Source organism: Lactuca sativa, chromosome 2 (assembly GCF_002870075.4).
Source record: "Lactuca sativa cultivar Salinas chromosome 2, Lsat_Salinas_v11, whole genome shotgun sequence".
Lineage (NCBI taxonomy): Eukaryota > Viridiplantae > Streptophyta > Magnoliopsida > Asterales > Asteraceae > Lactuca > Lactuca sativa.
In genome coordinates, this window is record NC_056624.2 from 174,643,150 (window position 1) to 174,662,293 (window position 19,144).

A 19,144-nucleotide genomic window follows, 5' to 3' on the forward strand; every position below is an offset into this window, starting at 1 on the left:
CAACCCCAAACCTTGATGTGTGCTAACAAGGGAACCTTCCCTGTCCACATATCGTGAGGTGTTTTGGCAACCTTCTTAGTTGGGACTAGATTAAGGATATGGGCGGCAATATCTAAGGCAGACCCCTAGAACAAGATAGGCAATGAAGCTCAACTCATCATGGAACGAACCATGACCAATAAGGTTCGATTGCGCCTCTCAGCTACACCATTAAGATGTGGTGTCCTAGGCGGCGCCAATTGTAAAATAAGTCCACATTCCTTAAGATAGTCTAGGAACTCGATACTAAGATACTCACCACCTCGATCGAATCGGAGCATCTTTATCTTCCTGCCCAGTTGATTCTCCACTTCTTGTTTAAAATCTTTGAACTTTTTAAAGGTTTCTGACTTATGCTTGATTAAGTAGATATAGCCATATCTGCTGTAATCATCAGTAAAAATCACATAGAAGCGGTTAGCATCCCTTGTGGCAGTTCTGAAGGGTCCACACACATCGGTGTGTATGAGATCCAACAAACCCTCACCCCTTTCACAAGTACCAGTGAAGGGTGACTTGGTCATCTTTCCAAGTAGTCATCCGACCTTAAGTCGAGTGACTCCAACATACCAGCCTTTTGGAGTTGGCCTATGCGCTTCTTGTTGAGAGTGGACACCCATTAAACCACAATTTTATAGGCAGTAACCTTATACCCCCTTATAGACCGGCTTCATGAATGAGACCTACTAACGCTAAGATTGACTTTTCTTATACATGTATATTTAAGTATTAACTTTTAATATAATAATAGTATAAGGGTTGAATTTTAACTTTTAAAATTCTAGGGTTTGGAATTAAATGTTTCATTAGTGAGACTTTACAAATTCCAAAACTTGAGGGCAAGTTTTGAAACTCTTCAAAACTCTTCATTTCCATAACTTATGAGTTTAGTGTCATTTTAATGGATGGGACTTTTCATGTTCCATAACTTGAGGACAAGTTATGGAAGTCATTAAAAACATTTAGATCAATTTTAACAAATAAAATTATCATATAATCTAGGATTGATCTAACAAAACTCATAAAGCAAGATAATATCAAATCAATAATTTACAAGTAATCTTGTTTTTCATATAAACCAACAATTATCTTAAAATTTTGACAATTATCTTTTGATTGGATGAGTATAATCACTGCCATATAAGAAATAGATTTTATGATGCAAAACAGTTTGTGGTAGTGATCCTAATCCAATCCAAGCGTCATGGGTAAACCCTAATACATACACTTGGGTTATAATTCATATCTCATGTGGGCTAACTCTTCATGGAAACCATATATAAACTTAGCCCGTCATGGATCAATAGCCCAAACCACACACACACACACACACACACACATATATATATATATATATATATATATATATATATATATATATCATTGATTTACATAACCAGTTCTCGTTAATTTATTTAGTCTCTTTTGATCACTAAATTAATTCTTGATAAATACTAATTAAACAACATGATTTCATATCAATATATTATACTTGTAATATATTAATAAATCATAAATAACCTCTTTCTCAAATGTCCATCCTATCGGATTGTTCTGGTGAAGGCAACCCAAAAGGACCATGCTACTCTTGGGTCAAGTACATACTAATTATAGTTTTTGGCTTAGACACCTAATCCAACAAATTTGTCACATGGTTTGATGGTCAAAATTTAGAGCTACTACTAAGGAGTTAGAATAATTTAATAGATTGCTATTACTCTTCGGAGATGTTTAGAAATATAGTTTTTCATTTCATGCATTGTAAGGACAAGTTCTAATCTTTCATTTATTTCAATAAAAGTGAAATTTTGGTTTACTTATTTGCTTTATCTTATTTCCTTGCAATGAAATTAATGAAAATGTTAGTTATCTACCTAATAATAGCAATATTAATAGTGGATATTGATTCTTCAAGAACATGCTAGTGGCACTATTATAATTGACCAAATCAAAAGAAATCTCATCACCAACTGGACATATACTTGGTGTTTTACAAGTCGTATTGTATAATATATGAGAATCTTGTTCATTGGGAAATTATGAATTAAGTCATTTTTCACACGCTTATGTGAGGCAAGTAAATGACTAATTTTTAACGCTCGTGTTCCCTGCTAGATATGTTATAGTCTGTAATCACTTTGGCCAACTACTATAATCCTTTTATGAATGAATAAGAAAGGGTTATTCATATACTTATGTGCTTATGTGTTTCATATTCTATTTTATGAAAATTATATAGGTATTTAATAATGAAATAAATAAGGTTAGAATACACATTGAAAATAAAAGGTTATTTAGGACAAATAATCTTAACCTGATTGTGGTATACATAATAAGGATTCCGGAGATATAAGAAGCATTCAAATCCGAATTTGTAGGAAGAAGTTATGCTTCTTTGAAGTTTCACGATTAAACCGGTATGACTCTGTGTATCATAAAAAGTAAATTTTTGATAAATTACTTTTTAGCATAAGCGATCTAAACGAAACTCTTAGTAGTCGTTAAACCGAGAGTGTGCATATAGAGAACGCCCAAATCTGACTTCGTGAGAGAAAGTTATGACTTTTCAAAGTTTCAGCATAGCTAACCCCTGTGATGTTAGATATCCGGAGAATAGAAGCTCTTGGGTCAGATTTCTGCCCGCATAGTTCCCGGTTTTTGTTAGATTACTCTGTAAGTCAAGCTATGCTTATTTATTTTAAATGAAAGTTTTAATTATAGTCATAGTCGTTATTATGAACCTATAATTAAGACTTATCAGTGATTCCAGTTCATTATACTAATTGATCGACGTATGGGAGTGATGTATGGGCTAGATTTAGTGAGGTTTTTAATTGGGATTTCCAAGAAGTATACTTTGTATACCAAACAGACCCTACCTCTGATATGATCCTACCTGGTTATTCTTTACCTAATAGATATTGATGTAGAAATTGGGATTATTAAGGAATATAAACTATCATTAAATAGTCTCCAAGATTATGAAACTAGACTAAGAGTTAGTAGCTTATACGTTTAGGTCTTTGAGAAGTGTTAAGGCGAAGCGATGCCCTAACCCCGAGTCACCTACTTTTGTCAGGTGAGTTCATAGTTACTTTCAAGAACATAATTTAGTAAAAGTATCAATTAAATGCTATATGTTTTATTTATACACTTTGCTAAGTGTATACTATAATAGTACTACATATTAGGAACTGCACTACACATAGTTTTCCTTCAATATAAGTTTGGATTAGTTATAAAAAGACTTGGATAAGGTGTTTAGTTCCCAATAAGTTGGACATTGTTTAGGTCTCATTCTGGGGTAGAGTGTGAGATCAGAGTGGACTGTAGCAGTCCTCCTTTTTCTCGGATGACCATGAATGGTGGGTCCAGATCAGACATCTGGAAAGTATGTCTAGGTCACCGACCAGAGTAAATGACAACACTTGCATTTTATAGGTGGTCTAGTGAATTACGTTGTTGGTGTGGACTTATAACCCACAGACGTAGATAAAATATTCCTCAATAAATCTGAACATTGGTTGCCTTTATATGACTTACACTGGCTAGCTGTGTAGTCAACTAAATACTCAAGCAGTTGATCAGGTAGGGTGATTCCTCAAGATAGTCGTTGACTTAGGATTCGTGAGAATCATTTAGGTTGGGTAAAATGTCTTTAAGGATATTTATGTTAGATTTTATATACATATATAATCTATCAATGATTATTTTGCAGGAATGATATTATGATTTATTATCATTAAATTATTATGGGCTTCAAAACCCTATGAATCTCACCAGGTTTCCTAAACCCGACCCACTCATTTTATGTGCATCACATGTAGTGGATGTAGGGTTGATGAAGCTTAGTTAGGATGACGAGTGAAATAATAGATGTACCTATTATAGTATTGTCAAGACCTTTTATATATTTACGATGTAATGTATGTTTCGATATGAACAATGACATCCATGGAATTTAATATAATGAAATAATTTTTATTATCTCAATGTGTTTTAATTAACTGGAATTTCAGCATCTCAACCATATAAATCATAAATAAAAAGTTTTAATTGCTTTTGAAAAATTGGGGATGTCACAGTTGGTATAAGAGTATTAAATTAAAAGAACAAGGAGTTTAGGTAAATTCTAGACTTAAACTTAGAATCTAAGTATAGGCGATGAGTTGTGTGATAGAATGCTTTAGGGTAGAAGCCTTAGTTGCTTTAGAGATTAGCACTAGCATATTATAGGAAGATGCATTAACTGCAAATTACATGCTAAATATGTATGTGTATAGTAAGTAATATATCCCATTATTAAAACTGCTCGCCTCTACGAATATAGAACATCATGATAATGACGAGGAATGGTAAAGTGATCAATAACGAAAGAGGTCCAACACCTTAGAACGCCAGATCATGAGCTTTGCAATTCACAATGAATGAAGCTCGAGCTATGATACAAGAGATGATCGATCAACAACGACGTGAGTTTAGGGAGCTCTTAGCTCAGTAACTAGCTAATGCTAGAGGAGGATATCTTGTGATTAATGAGGCGGTGGTTGTTGAACAAGTCAACAACGGACTGATTCCTTCTCATCCAGAAACGGTTCAAGAAGGAAATAATGATGACTCATAAAGTTATCAAGGACCATAGCAACCAGAGTTTCGAAGGAATGATGAACCTAAGGGCTATTTCAAGTATAAGGACTTCATGAATTGCAAGTCGTCATCATTCAAAGGGAAGGAGGATCTAGTGGGAGTAATGGAATAGATCTCATAAATGGATATGGCTTTCATCACATGTGGTTGCACTAGACATATCTATACCACTTATGTCATGAGACAATGTAAGGGTGCAATGATATGTTAGTGGAATACGTTGGGGAAAAATTAAGCCCTAAAAGGTCGTTGTAACTGATGTGGGAAGAATTTTTGACCCATTTCAAGAGGAAGTTTTGTTCAATAGAGGACATGTTGGAGTTAAAGAATCAACTCCTAACGTTGAAAAAGGGAATCATGATGTTTGATGAGTACACCAAAGTTTTCACTGAAAAAAATAGAGTTTGCATTGCAATAGGTCCCTGACGAATTGGCCAAGATTGATAGGTACTCCAAGGGAAATCCATGGGAGTATTTTGTGTCGGTCAAGTAGGCACCAACTTTTGAGGTAGTTATCTGGGATGCAAAGTCTACGGAGAATATTATTAAGAAAAGGGCCACCGACAAAGGTAAAGTTGGTGAGAAGAGGAAAATTGATGGGTCCTCAAGAAACAACAAAAACACACAGAAGAAGAGTAGGTTTCAGAAATCAAGAAACAAGCCTAGAAGCAACCAAAAAGGGAAGTGGTGCGATCAGTTCAAGAAAAAGAACTTCGACGATTGTGCCGTCTGCTTCAAGTGCAAGAAGCCACGACATATTTCTATAAATTTCCCAATGAAAGGAAAAGTTTGTTTGAATCATGGAGAGGAGGGTCACATGAAGGCGGAGTGCCCAAAAGCTGAGGAACAAACTCCAATAATCTTGCCACCAAAGCCCAATGGTCGAAGCTACAAGATGACCCTCAATGAAGCAAAGGAAGAGACTGATGTTGCTTCAGGTACATTCTTAGTTAATCAAATTCATGCAAATATATCATTTGATTCTAGGGTAGATCATTCATTTATATCGCATAAATTTGGTAGAAAACTTAGATTATCACCACTTAGGCAAAGTACCCCTATCTTAATAGAAGTAGCTGGTGGTAGGAATGTATCTGTTAGCAATAGGCTAGAGGTCGTATCTACTGACTTGAATGGAAATGAATTTTGTCGAGAGCTTTTATCTTTCAATTTAAGTGAGTTTGATGGAATTCTCTGAATGGATTGGTTAGGAGAAAACCTCGCTAATATTTTATGCGGACGGAAGATGGTTCGTATTAATCCCCTAGAAGAGAGCCATTCGGTGTATATGGAGACAAAAGTAGAATAAAATCTGGAATCATCATGATGATGAAAGCCAGAAAATCCCTAGTCAAGGGATGTACGACATTCTTAGCATACGTGATAGATGCAAAGAATGAAAAGAAGGCAATGAATGATATACCTGTGTTGCGAGATTTTCCTGAGGTATTTCCAAACGAATTACTAGGATTACCACCAGAGAGATAGGTAGAATTCAAGATCGAATTATTTCCAGGCACAATGCCCATTGCAAAAGCACAGTATCATTTATGCCTACGGAAATTAAGGAGTTAATGACACAACTCTAGGGGTTATTGGACAAAGGTTTTATAAGACCTAGTTCAACATCTCGGGGAGCTCCCATACTGTTCTAAAACAAGAAAGATGGTAATATAAGAATGTGTATTGACTATAGAGAGCTAAACAAGGCTACGATAAAGAATCGATACCCCTTACCGTCTTCTCCAAAATTGATCTCTGGTCCGGCTATCACCGGTTGAATATAAGAGAGGAACACATTAAAAATACAGCCTCCGGAACAAGGTATGGAAACTATGAATTCCTTGTTATTTCCTTTGGACTGACAAATGCTCTAACGACATTCATGAATCTGATGCATTGGGTTTGTAAACCATTTCTCGATAAATCGGTAATAGTGTTCATTGATGATATCTTGATTTACTCCAAGAACAATTAAGTTCGTTGTAAACACCTCTAAGAAGTACTAGAAGTCCTACAGAGTGTGAAGCTTTATGTAAATTTCTCTAAGCATGACTTTTAGATATGGGAGATACAATTCTTGGGTCATATCGTTAACCAGGAAGACATTATGGTTGAACCATCAAAGATAGAAGCCGTTATGAAATAGTAAAAGCCAAAAAGTATGACATAAATTCATAATTTCCTAGGATTGAAAGGTTACTATCAAAGGTTCATCCAAAATTTCTCTTCTAATGCGGCTCCGTTGACAACCCTGACCAAAAAGGAGTTGCCTATACTTGGGGCGAGAAGCTAGAAAAAGCTTTTGGTGAATTAAAGAAGAGGTTGTGTGAAGCAACAATCCTCTTCCTACTAGAAGGAATTGATAACTTTGTGGTTTTTAGTGATGCTTCTAAGATTGGATTAGGATGTGTCCTTACCAAGAGGGACAAAGTAGTAGCTTACGCCTTGAGACAATTAAAGCCCCATGAGCAAAACTATCCAACACATGATCTAGAGTTTACAACAGTGTTTTTTGCCCTAAAGATCTATAGACAATATCTTTACAGAACCAAATGCAAACTATTTACATATCATAAAAGCCTTCAATATCTAATTACGTAGAAGGAATTGAATATGAGTCATAGACGATGGTTGGAGCTACTCAAGGACTATGATTGCGAGATAGTTTACCACCCAGGTAAAGAAGATATCATAGATGACGCCTTAAGTTGAAAGGCGATTTCAGAAGGGTAAAGAGCTAGGTCATTGAAGAGTGAAGTGATGTCAACGATTGTGGAAAGGATTAAGGAAGCTCAGACAAGGTCTCTGGAAGAAGGTGGTAAGACGGAAGAATGTCTTGGCAAGACATTTGTGTTTGAAGAAGATAAGAAAGGGTTGAAGACGTTTAAGAATTGCATTTGGGTGCCTAAGTTGGGTGGTATACGAGATCTTCTTATGGGAGAATCCCATAATACCATGTATTCTATACCCCTATGCAATACCAAAATGTACTTGAACTAAAAACCCTATTACTGGTGGCCGACCATGAAGGTCGATGTGGCAACTTACATAGCATAATGTGTAACTTGTGCAAGAGTAAAGGCACACCATCAAAAGCTATACCAGGATTTAGAACCCTTACCGACACCGATAGGGAAGTGGGATGATGTTACCATGGATTTTATAACAAAGTTTCCAAAGACAAAGAGAGGTCACGGCATGATCTGGGTTGTAATGGACCGACTTACAAAGAGTGCGCATTTCATAGCCACACGAGAGAATTGGTCTATGTGGAAGTTGGCAGAGATAGGGATAGTGGATTCACTTATCCATCGAAATCATTCAGATTCTTGGAGTACCCTTATTTATCGTGTCAGATAGGGACAATTGATTCGCTTCTAGATTTTGGAAGAGTTTGCAGGAAGAAATAGGCACAAAGTTGTGTTTAAGTACTGCCTATCATCCACAAACGGATGGACAAAGTGAGATAACTATCTAAACCCTAGAGGATATGTTACAAGCATGTGCCTTAAAATTTCCTGGTAGTTGGAATGCCCACCTATCACTGGCTGAAATTTCCTATAACAATAGTTATCAATCAAGCATCAAGATGCCTCCATATGAAGCACTGTACAGAAGGAAGTGTCGTACACCATAGTGTTGGTTAGAAGCAGGAGAGAAACACTTTATGGTTCCAGAGATAGTACATCAGACCGCCAAAAAGTTAAAAGTGATTAAGGAAAGGATGCTAGCGGCTCAAAGTCGTCAAAAAAGCTACGCGGATAAGAAGCGACAACCGATAACATTTGATGTGGATGATCAAGTGTTACTTAAAGTCTCACCATGGAAGGGAATTTTATATTTGGGAAGCATGGAAAGTTGAATCCTCGTTTTATAGGACCATTCAAGGTACTTTAAAGGATAGGGGATCAAGCTTACAAACTTGAATTGCCTGCAGAACTAGAAGGTATCCATAATACCTTTAACGTTTTTTACTTGAGGAAGTACTCGTGAGAAGAGGTGGATGTGCTTTCACTTACATTATTAAGAATTTATGAAAATAGAAGGTTAGTTGAAGAGCCTGAAGCAATCGTTGACCATAAGAGGAAGAAATTACGCCATAAGATGAGTTACTTGGTGCTAGTGTGATGGAAACACATGAAATGGATTAACCTCACCTGGGAAACAGAAAGTGAAATGAAAAGTCACAATCCTCATCTGTTTGTTGATGCTTGATTCCGATACAGAATCATCCTAAGAGGGAGATAACTGTAACACCCGTGTTTCCTACTAGATTAATCGTAGTATGTAATCACTTTGGTCAACTACTACAATCTAATTATGAATAAATAAGAAACAATAGTTCATATACTTATGTTCTTATGTGTTTTATATGATCTTTTATGATAATTATGTAGGTAATTAATAATGAAATAAATAAGATTAGAAAAATCATAAAAAACAAAAGATTATTTATGACAAATAATCTTAGCCTAGTTGTGGTATATGGAACAAGGATTCTGCAGATATAAGGAGCGTTCAAATCTGACTTCGTATGAAGAAATTATGCTTCTTCGAAGTTTCTCGATTAACCCGGTACAGTTTTGCGTATCGTAAAAAATAAATTTTTAACAAATTACTTTTTAGCCTAAGTGATCTAAATGAAATTCATAGTATTCATTAATCCAAGAGCGTGCAAATAGAGAACATCCAAATCTGACTTCGTATAAGAAAGTTATGATTTTTCTAAATTCCAACGCATCAATGTGCAACATTGATATCGCAATTTAGAACAGTTGATTGTTAGGAAAAACAATCTAAATAAGAGTTGAACATCTCATCCATACCTATATGTCGATATAAAGACAGTCGAAAACCGATTTGTATAAGGGGGTTATGATTTTTACATGGAGTTTAACAGTGTAAGCCTATAAAAATATAACTTTAAAAATAAATACAAAATCAGTCGACAAATTCTCAATGAAAGTTGTAGATCTTGTCGATAGCTACATGTGGGTATAAAACTTGTCAAAAATGGCCCTCGTATGAAGAAGATACGAATTTTCTATGAAATCAGAAAAATTCGTATGCAGCCACTCGCACCGACCGGATGCACGATGCGCACTGACACACCACCCAAATCGCGACATGTGGCACCATAGGAAAGTGACATGTCACCACCTCCATCCAAATGTGCGGCATGTAGGGAACACAATGCACAACCCGCACTCATTTTCTGCTTATAAATTGGTGTGATTTTCAACTTAATCCTCCCCTCACTCAAATTCTCTTTGAATCTCTTTGAGCTTTTTAAGCCCTTTTACTCTTTAGTTCCCAGATACTTTAGCAAACCCCTGCAGTGTTAGATATCTTGAGAGAGAGTGAGAGAGAGATACTCTTTATACCAAATGGACCCTACCTCCGATATGATCCTACCTGTTTATTCCTTACTTAATAGATCTTGATGTCAAACCCCGACCGAGGCAGCGGAACACGTCGGGCTGTGCGACTAAGTTCATGGATCATAGGTAAACTGAATATTAAACACAAGTAAAACAATAAACAAAATAACATTCATGTTCCATCTTGATATTTGAATACAAGGTCTTTACAGATAATAAAAGTACATGAATTGCTTTAACATATTGGCAGATATTACAATATCTAGTAAACTAGGTCACCTACAATCCAATCTATCTTGAATGTTTGTTTAGTGATTTGTTAGAATGCATGTAGTTTTGAGGGTCAACATAAGGTTGGTGAGAGTTACAGGTTTTCTTCTAACAACAGTAGTACTTTTAAAAAGGCTAAAATGTATTTTCTGTGTAAGTATAACAATAGTTAAAACTATATTTGTAAAGAGTTTTTGAAATCCAAAATGTATCATTGTATAAGTAAATCCATACTCAAAACTGTGTTTGTCAAGAATCCTTGAATATACTTGCAAACGAAACTGTATTGCTGTATAAGTAAATCCATACTTAAAATAGTTTTAAAAGAAACCAAGCCCATGGTTTGTAGTGTGTGTGTGTGAGAGAGAGAGAGAGAGATTCCAGTTAATGTTTATAGTGAGTCATCTAACCGAGCTATGTGACTGAATATACCCCCTACAACGCTTCATTAGATGTTGTAGTAACAATTTTAGACACTTATCACCCGCTTCGATTGATCGATTAAGGTTGTAGCTAGAAACCACATGTGGGGATGTCAACATCGTATAGATCTATACATATGTATCTCGCTCCAAAGATTAACGGTTATAGTAGTGTGGGATGCTAAGTGTTTAGACTCAACTAATGAATATAGTGTCACTAAAAATCCCTTAACTAAAGTATGTGAGTATCTCTCATCCATAACTTAATTGTAGTTAAGTCACTAGGCATAATGAATTTCATTATATAAAGTTTATAAAAGACGAGTATGCATGGTATGTATGTAAAAGTGTAATGTACCCGGTTTTATAAAGATGTACGTTCCAAAGTAATGAATATATGTGTAAACTTGATGTGTTTAAACATATAAATATATTTGCATAGTAATAGCTCGAGTCCTTGATATACTACCAGGTTTTATGAAAGGCATTTTATGAAAAACAATGTCACATAAATCATATTTTTTTGTATCATGTAGCATTTTTTGTGTGGCCTAGTTATTTCACGATAAAATAACTATTATATGTAAATGAAAAGTTTATACTAGTTTATTTGTAACAAGATGTTACTTTTTTAAATAACATTTTTATAAATTAGAAATATTGCATTTTCGCATAAAAGGATAATTTGTTTGTATAAAAGAAGTATATAGGCACATGTATTCCAATAAAAATATAACTTTAATAATAAATTCAAAATTAGTCGACAAATTCTAAATGAAAGTTGTAGATCTCGTCGATAGCTACATGTGGATATAAAACCTGTAAGAAAGGGACCTCGTATGAAGAAGATACGAATTTTCTAAGAAATCAGGAAAATTCGTGTGCAGCCACGCACACCGACCGGATGCACGGCGCACAATGACACACCACCCAAATCGCGACATGTGGCACCATAGGAAAGTGACATGTCACCACCTCCATCCAAATGTGCGACATGTAGGGAACACAGTATACAACCCGCACTCATTTTCTGCTTATAAATTGGCACGATTTTCAGCTTAATCCTCCCCTCACTCAAATTCTCTCTGAATATCTTCGAGCTTTTTAAGCCCTTTCACTCTCTAGTTCCCGGAAACTTTAGCAAACCTCTACAGTGTTAGATATCTTGAGAATAGAAGCTCTCATGTCAGATTTCTGCCCGCATAATTCTCGGTTTTTGTTAGATTACTCTGTAAGTCAAGATATGTTTATTTATTTTAAATGTAACTTTTAATTTTAGTCATCGTCGTTATTATGAACCTATAATTAAGACTTATCAGTGATGCCAATTCATACTGATTGATCTACTTATGGGAGTGATCTACTTGTGGCAGTGATGGTAGGTTGGATTTAGTGAGGTATTTAAATTGAGATTTCCAAACAGTATACTCCGACAAGATCCTACCTGGTTATTCTTTACTTGATAGATCTTGATGTCAAACGTCGACCATGGCGGCGGAACACGCTGGTCTGTTCGACTAATTTCAAGGATTATAGGTAAACTGAATATATAACACAAGTAAAACAATAAACAAAATAACATTCATGTTCCATCTTGATATTTGAATACAAGGTCTTTACAGATAATAAAAGTACATGAATTGCCTTAACATATTGGCAGATATTACAATATCTAGTAAACTAGGTCACCTGCAATCCAATCTGTCTTGAATGTTTGTTTAGTGATTTGTTAGAATAAATGTAGTTTTGAGGTCCACATAAGGTTGGTGAGAGTTACAGGTTTTCTGCTAACAGCAGTAGTACTTTTAAAAAGTCTAAAAAGTATTTTTTTTGTAAGTATAACAATAGTTAAAACTATATTTGTAAAGAGTCTTTGAAATCCAAAATGTATCTTTGTATAAGTAAATCCATACTCAAAACTGTGTTTGTAAAGAATCCTTGAATATACTTGCAAATGAAATTGTATTGTTGTATAAGTAAATCCATACTTAAAATAGTTTTTAAAGAAACCAAGCCCACGGTTTGTACTTTGTAGTGAGAGAGAGAGAGAGAGAGAGAGAGATTTCAGTTAATGTTTATAGTGTGTCCTATAACCGAGCTATGTGATTGAATGTACCTCTTACAACGCTTCATTGGATGTTGTAGTAACAATTGTAGACACTTATCACCCACTTCGATTGATGGATCAAGGTTGTAGCTAGCAACTGCATGTGGGGATGTCATCACCGTAAAGATCTATACATATATATCTCGCTCAGAAGATTAACGGTTATAGAAGTGTGGGACGCTAAGTGTTTAGACTCAACTAATGAATATAGTCTCACTAAAATGCCCTTAACTAAAGTATGTGAATATCTGTTAGCCGTAACTTAATTGTGGTTAAGTCACTAGACATAATGAATTTCATTATAAAAAGTTTATAAAAGACGAGTATGCTTGGTATGTATATAGAAGTGTAATATACTTGGTTTTATAAAGATGTGCGTTCCAAAGTAATGAACATATGTGTAAACTTGATATATTTAAACATATAAATATATATGCATAGTAATAGCTCAAATCCTTGATATACTACCAGGTTTTATGATATGCATTTTATGACATACAATGTCACATAAATCATATATTTTTGTATCATGTAGCATTTGTTGCGTGGCCTAGTTATTTCACGATAAAATAACTATTATATGTATAAGAAAAGTTTATACTAGTTTATTTGTAACAGGATGTTACTTTGTTAAATAACATTTTTATAAATTAGAATTATTGCATTTTCGCATAAAAGGATAATTTGTTTGTATAAAAGAAATATATAGGCACATGTATTCCTATAAAAATATAACTTTAAAAATAAATTCAAAATTAGTCGATAGATTCTCAATGAAAGTTGTAGATCTCGTCAATAGCTACATGTGGATATAAAACCTGTCAATAATGGATCTCATCCATACCTATATGTCGATATAAAGACAGTCGAGAACGGATTTGTATCAGGGGGTTATGATTTTTACATGGAGTTTAACAGTGTAAGCCTATAAAAATATAACTTTAAAAATAAATTCAAAATTAGTCAACAGATTCTCAATGAAAGTTGTAGATCTCATTGATAGCTACACGTGGATATAAAACCTGTCAAAAATGGGCCTCGTATGAAGAAGATACAAATTTTCTAAGAAATCAGAAAAAATTGTGTGCACCCACGCGCACCGACCGAATGCACGGCGCGCATTGAGACAGCACCCAAATCGCGACACGTGGCACCATAGGAAAGTGACATGTCACCACCTCCATCCAAATGCACGGCATGTAGGGAACACAATGTACGACCCGCACTCATTTTCTACTTATAAATTGGCGCAATTTTCAGCTTTATCCTCCCCTCACTCATATTCTCTCTGAATCTCTTCATGCTTTTTAAGCCCTTTTACTCTCTAGTTCCTGGATACTTTAGCAAACCCCTACAGTGTTAGATATCTTGAGAATAGAAGCTCTCATATCAGATTTCTGCCCGCATAATTCTCGGTTTTCGTTATATTACTCTGTAAGTCAAGATACGTTTATTTATTTTAGATGTAACTTTTAATTATAGTCATAGTCGTTATTATGAACCTATAATTAAGACTTATCAGTGATTCCAATTCATACTGATTGATCTACTTATGGGAGCGATCTACTTGTGGAAGTAATACTAGGCTGGATTTAGTGAGGTATTTAAAATGAGATTTCCAAACAGTATACTCTGTATACCAAATAGACCCTACCTCTGATATGATCCTACCTGGTTATTCTTTACTTGATAGATCTTGATGTCAAACCCCGACCGTGGCGGCGGAACACGCCGGGCTGTTCGACTAATTTCAAGGATCATAGGTAAACTGAATATATAACACAAGTACAACAATAAACAAAATAACATTCATGTTCCATCTTGATATTGAATACAAGGTCTTTACAGATAATAAAAGTACATGAATTGCCTTAACATATTGGCAGATATTACAATATCTAGTAAACTAGGTCACCTGCAATCCAATATGTCTTGAATGTTTGTTTAGTGATTTGTTAGAATAAATCTAGTTTTGAGGGTCAACATAAGGTTGGTGAGAGTTACAGGTTTTCTGGTAACAGCAGTAGTACTTTTAAAAAGTCTAAAAAGTATTTTTCTTTGTAAGTATAATAATAGTTAAAACTATATTTGTAAAGAGTCTTTGAAATCCAAAATGTATCTTTGTATAAGTAAATCCATACTCAAAACTGTGTTTGTAAAGAATCCTTGAATATACTTGCAAACGAAACTGTATTGTTGTATAAGTAAATCCATACTTAAAATAGTTTTTAAAGAAACCAAGCCCATGGTTTGTAGTGTGTGTGTGTGAGAGAGAGAGAGTGAGTGAGATTTCAGTTAATGTTTATAGTGTGTCCTATAACCGAGCTATGTGACTGAATGTACCTCATACAACGCTTCATTTGAATGTTGTAGTAACAACTATAGACACTTATCACCCACTTCGATTGATTGATCGAGGTTGTAGCTAGCAACCGCATGTGGGGATGTCAACACAGTATAGATCTATACATATGTATCTTGCTTAGAAGATTAACGGTTATAGTAGTGTGAGATGCTAAATGTTTAGACTCAACTAATGAATATAGTCTCACTAAAATGCCCTTAACTAAAGTATCTGATTATCTCTCAGGCGTAACTTAATTGTGGTTAAGTCACTAGACATAATGAATTTCATTATATAAAGTTTATAAAAGACGAGTATTCTTGGTATGTATGTAAAAGTGTAATATACTCGGTTTTATAAAGATGTACGTTCCAAAGTAATGAACATATGTGTAAACTTGATGTATTTAAACATACATACATACATATATATATATATATATATATATATATATATATATATATATATATATATATATATATATATGCATAGTAATAACTTGAATCCTTGATATATACTACCGGTTTTATGATAGGCATTTTATGACATATAATGTCACATAAATCATATATTCTTTTTATCATGTAGCATTTGTTGTGTAGACTAGTTATTTCACGATAAAATAACTATTATATGTATATGAAAAGTTTATACTAGTTTATTTGTAACAACATGTTACTTCATTAAATAACATTTTTATAAATTAGAATTATTGCATTTTCGCATAAAAGGATAATTTGTTTGTATAAAAGAAGTATATTGGCACATGTATCCCCCCCTCCCGAGATAATTAAAATTATTAAAAAACGGCTCTAAGCATTCATCCTTGAAGTGTGATTCGATTTGTACGAAATCAGTTTATTTGAGCTGCTTGTCGTGAGAAACCGCAAAACCATAATTCCCGAACTTTGAAATACTTTCAGGACCGTTTCGTAACGACTTTAAACTATTGGGGGCTGTTTGGTAATTTAATTAACCAAAATAGGACTAATTTGGTTGAAATAAATCTAGGGAGGGACTGAAATGGTTTAAATGGGATTAATGTTTGAATCTTGGACTGATTTTGATAAGAAATCTCCATGGGAGGGGCTGAAATGCTTTATTTAAATAAAAGTTTGAAGACTGGGATTTATTTTGTTAAAAATAACCAAAGGAGGGGCTGTTTTGAATAAACGTATTCAATGTTTCGGGGTTTGGGACTGATTTCGTATTGTTTTGTCAAGTGAGGGTTTATTTTGTTCTCTTTATCAGACTTAAGAGAAATTAGGGCTTTTTATTTGCTTCGTCAGTTGACTAATTGGGCAAAGAAGGAACGATCGCAGCAGATAGAACACGAACGAATGAAAGGCAGATGCGGACGAACAACGACGGGCAACAAGGAAGCACGAAGGTGGCGGCGCTGCTTCCGGTTCCTTGCTCGTCGCAGGTCTCGAAGAGGACCGAAGGAAGAAGAAGCTCACAGGAGGCTAATCCGGATGTCTTGGTCGATTAATCACGAAGAGGGAGGCGTCTCCGGGGTCTACGAGGCCGGAGAATGAAAAGAGAAGCAGCGAGGCTGCGCTCTTCTCGTCCGGCTGCAAGGTGCGAAGGAAAGGGAGTCCGGTGACGCGTCGCAAGCAGCAGCAGCAACGAAGACGAGACCTTCGGAGGTCGTTGTTCGCTAGGAACTAAAGAGAGAATACGAGGGGAGGAGGTCAGAAGAAGGTTTCGGGAGGAGGTAGGCAGCAGCGAGGGCCGACGGGAAAGAAAATGGAAAGGGTCTCCGGTAACCTCCTTGCTTTATTTTTTATTTTTATTTTTTCCACAGAAATTGATGGCTTTTGTTGTAAAATCGATTGGGAAGGAAGGGATTGAAAGCGGGCTGTTGCCCTCTTGGTTGTTCTTGGCAGTTAATCGAAGGAGACAAACGGGTAAGGAAAAGAGGTGTTTGTGGGTGGTGTTTCTCGATGGCAGAAGGAAGAACCAAAGTGAAAATCGGGATGCTGATTGAACTCAATGGCATAACTCCAAGGTAATTTTTCTGTGATTTCTTTGTACAAAAGAGATTGAATGGAAGGTTACAAGAGTACATATTAATACTATTATAGACATCTTGTATATGTGGTATTTATGGATGTGTATGGTTGGAGTTTTATTGACAGGGAACAAGGAAGAGGAGGGATGGGTTCATATCTTGTATTGAGTCTTCATCAGTAGGAGAAGGAGAAAAGAAGAAGGCATGTGATTTCTCTTTTACATGTGGTTATGTGCAAGGTGAAGAGTGGAAGGAACCTTTTGACTTTAGACTTTAGTATTGTGTACTTATGAATCTTTGAAGGATCTTGGAGAGTACAAACTCTATAGCTTGATGTGTGCATATTTCCATACATTGTTGGTCCTATGTGAATGTACTTACACATGTGTATGTATGTTTTTAGGTATTTTGGTAACAATTTCATATATATATATATATATATATATATATATATATATATATATATATATATATATATATATATATATATATATATATATATATATATATATATATATATATATATATATATATATATATATATATATAGGTATGGAAATCAAGTATTACAAGTATTTGGGTGCTAAATTCATCATATACGTTTAATATTGGATCTTGAAAATCATATATTACTTATATATAACCATGTTTATACTAGTGTTGTTAATACATATTGTATATGCATAGTTGTTACTTGATGTCCATTTGACAAATATAATATATGTGTATCATTTTATGGGTTAAATGAACCATGAGTGGGATTTGGGCTTTATATAAATAATAATCCAATTTTTTTTATCATATTTGTTTTATTTAAATTTTAGCAATCGTAATTGGTTTATTTATAATAAATTATATATATATATATATATATATATATATATATATATATATATATATATATATATATATATATATATATGGTTATAGAAATGTAACGATTATTTATCATATATACATTATGTTCAAACATACATTACTAATGTTACATGAAACTTATTATTAATATACATATAATCGTATTGGATCTTTACATCATTTTCGGAATACATTATCAGTAATAGAAATAATGTCGAAATCAATAGTTCAAGGTTTTGCGATTAACTGTTTTCAAAACGTTTGATTTTTTCAACTTTTATAAATATTTTTACCAAAAATATTCTAATATGAATTTAAATAATAAACTATGACCTGAGTCCAAAAATGCTTTTGAAATTTCCATCTAAGTTGTCCAAGTCCCTCAACGGATATAAATAGTTTTAGCTGTTTTAAGAAATTCAATATTATACCGGTTTGGATTATTAAAACGGTCGTATCTTTTACACACGAACTTCGTTTTGGATGTTCTTTATATTTTAGAAAATATGAAAACATGTACTACGAGACTAGAATGTTTGCTTTGTTCCTAACTACTTAATACGAAATTTCAGTTTTCAAACGTATTAACTATGATTGCAGTTTGAGCTATTTGATTTGTTTGTCATTTTACACATTTGGAAGTAAGATACCATATGGTATCTTATATTAGTTGAAATAAACCCATTTATTTTATAGAAGATGCACTAAAACTCAATAAGTCAATTACCAAGAGATTTACTAAGAACTTGACTGTTCAAAGTCTTAGACCTAAATTCTGAGATGTCACACTTGATGTAGACATTGAGATTATTGAGGAATCTAGACTATCATTAAATAGTCGCCAAGATTATGAAACTAAACTATGACTTAATACCCTATACATTTAGGTCTTTGAGAAGTGTTAAGGTGAAGCGTTGCCCTAACCCCGAGTCACCTACGTTTGTCAGGTGAGTGCGTAGTTACTTTCAAGAACATGCTTTAGTAAAAATATCTATTAAATGTTATTTGTTTTATTTATACTATATGCTACTTTTATACCTATAATAGTGATGCGTACTA

At 34.3% G+C, this 19,144-nt stretch overlaps 1 long non-coding RNA gene across 1 annotated transcript; it reads left to right on the forward strand.

The window, feature by feature from the left end:
* The first annotated feature begins 16,521 nt into the window (after positions 1–16,521).
* On the forward strand, positions 16,522–17,653 carry LOC111900302 (uncharacterized). Its single transcript, XR_002853171.3, has 3 exons — positions 16,522–16,978; positions 17,103–17,224; positions 17,355–17,653. It is a non-coding gene; the product is annotated as an uncharacterized LOC111900302 (long non-coding RNA).
* Positions 17,654–19,144: the final 1,491 nt, after the last annotated feature.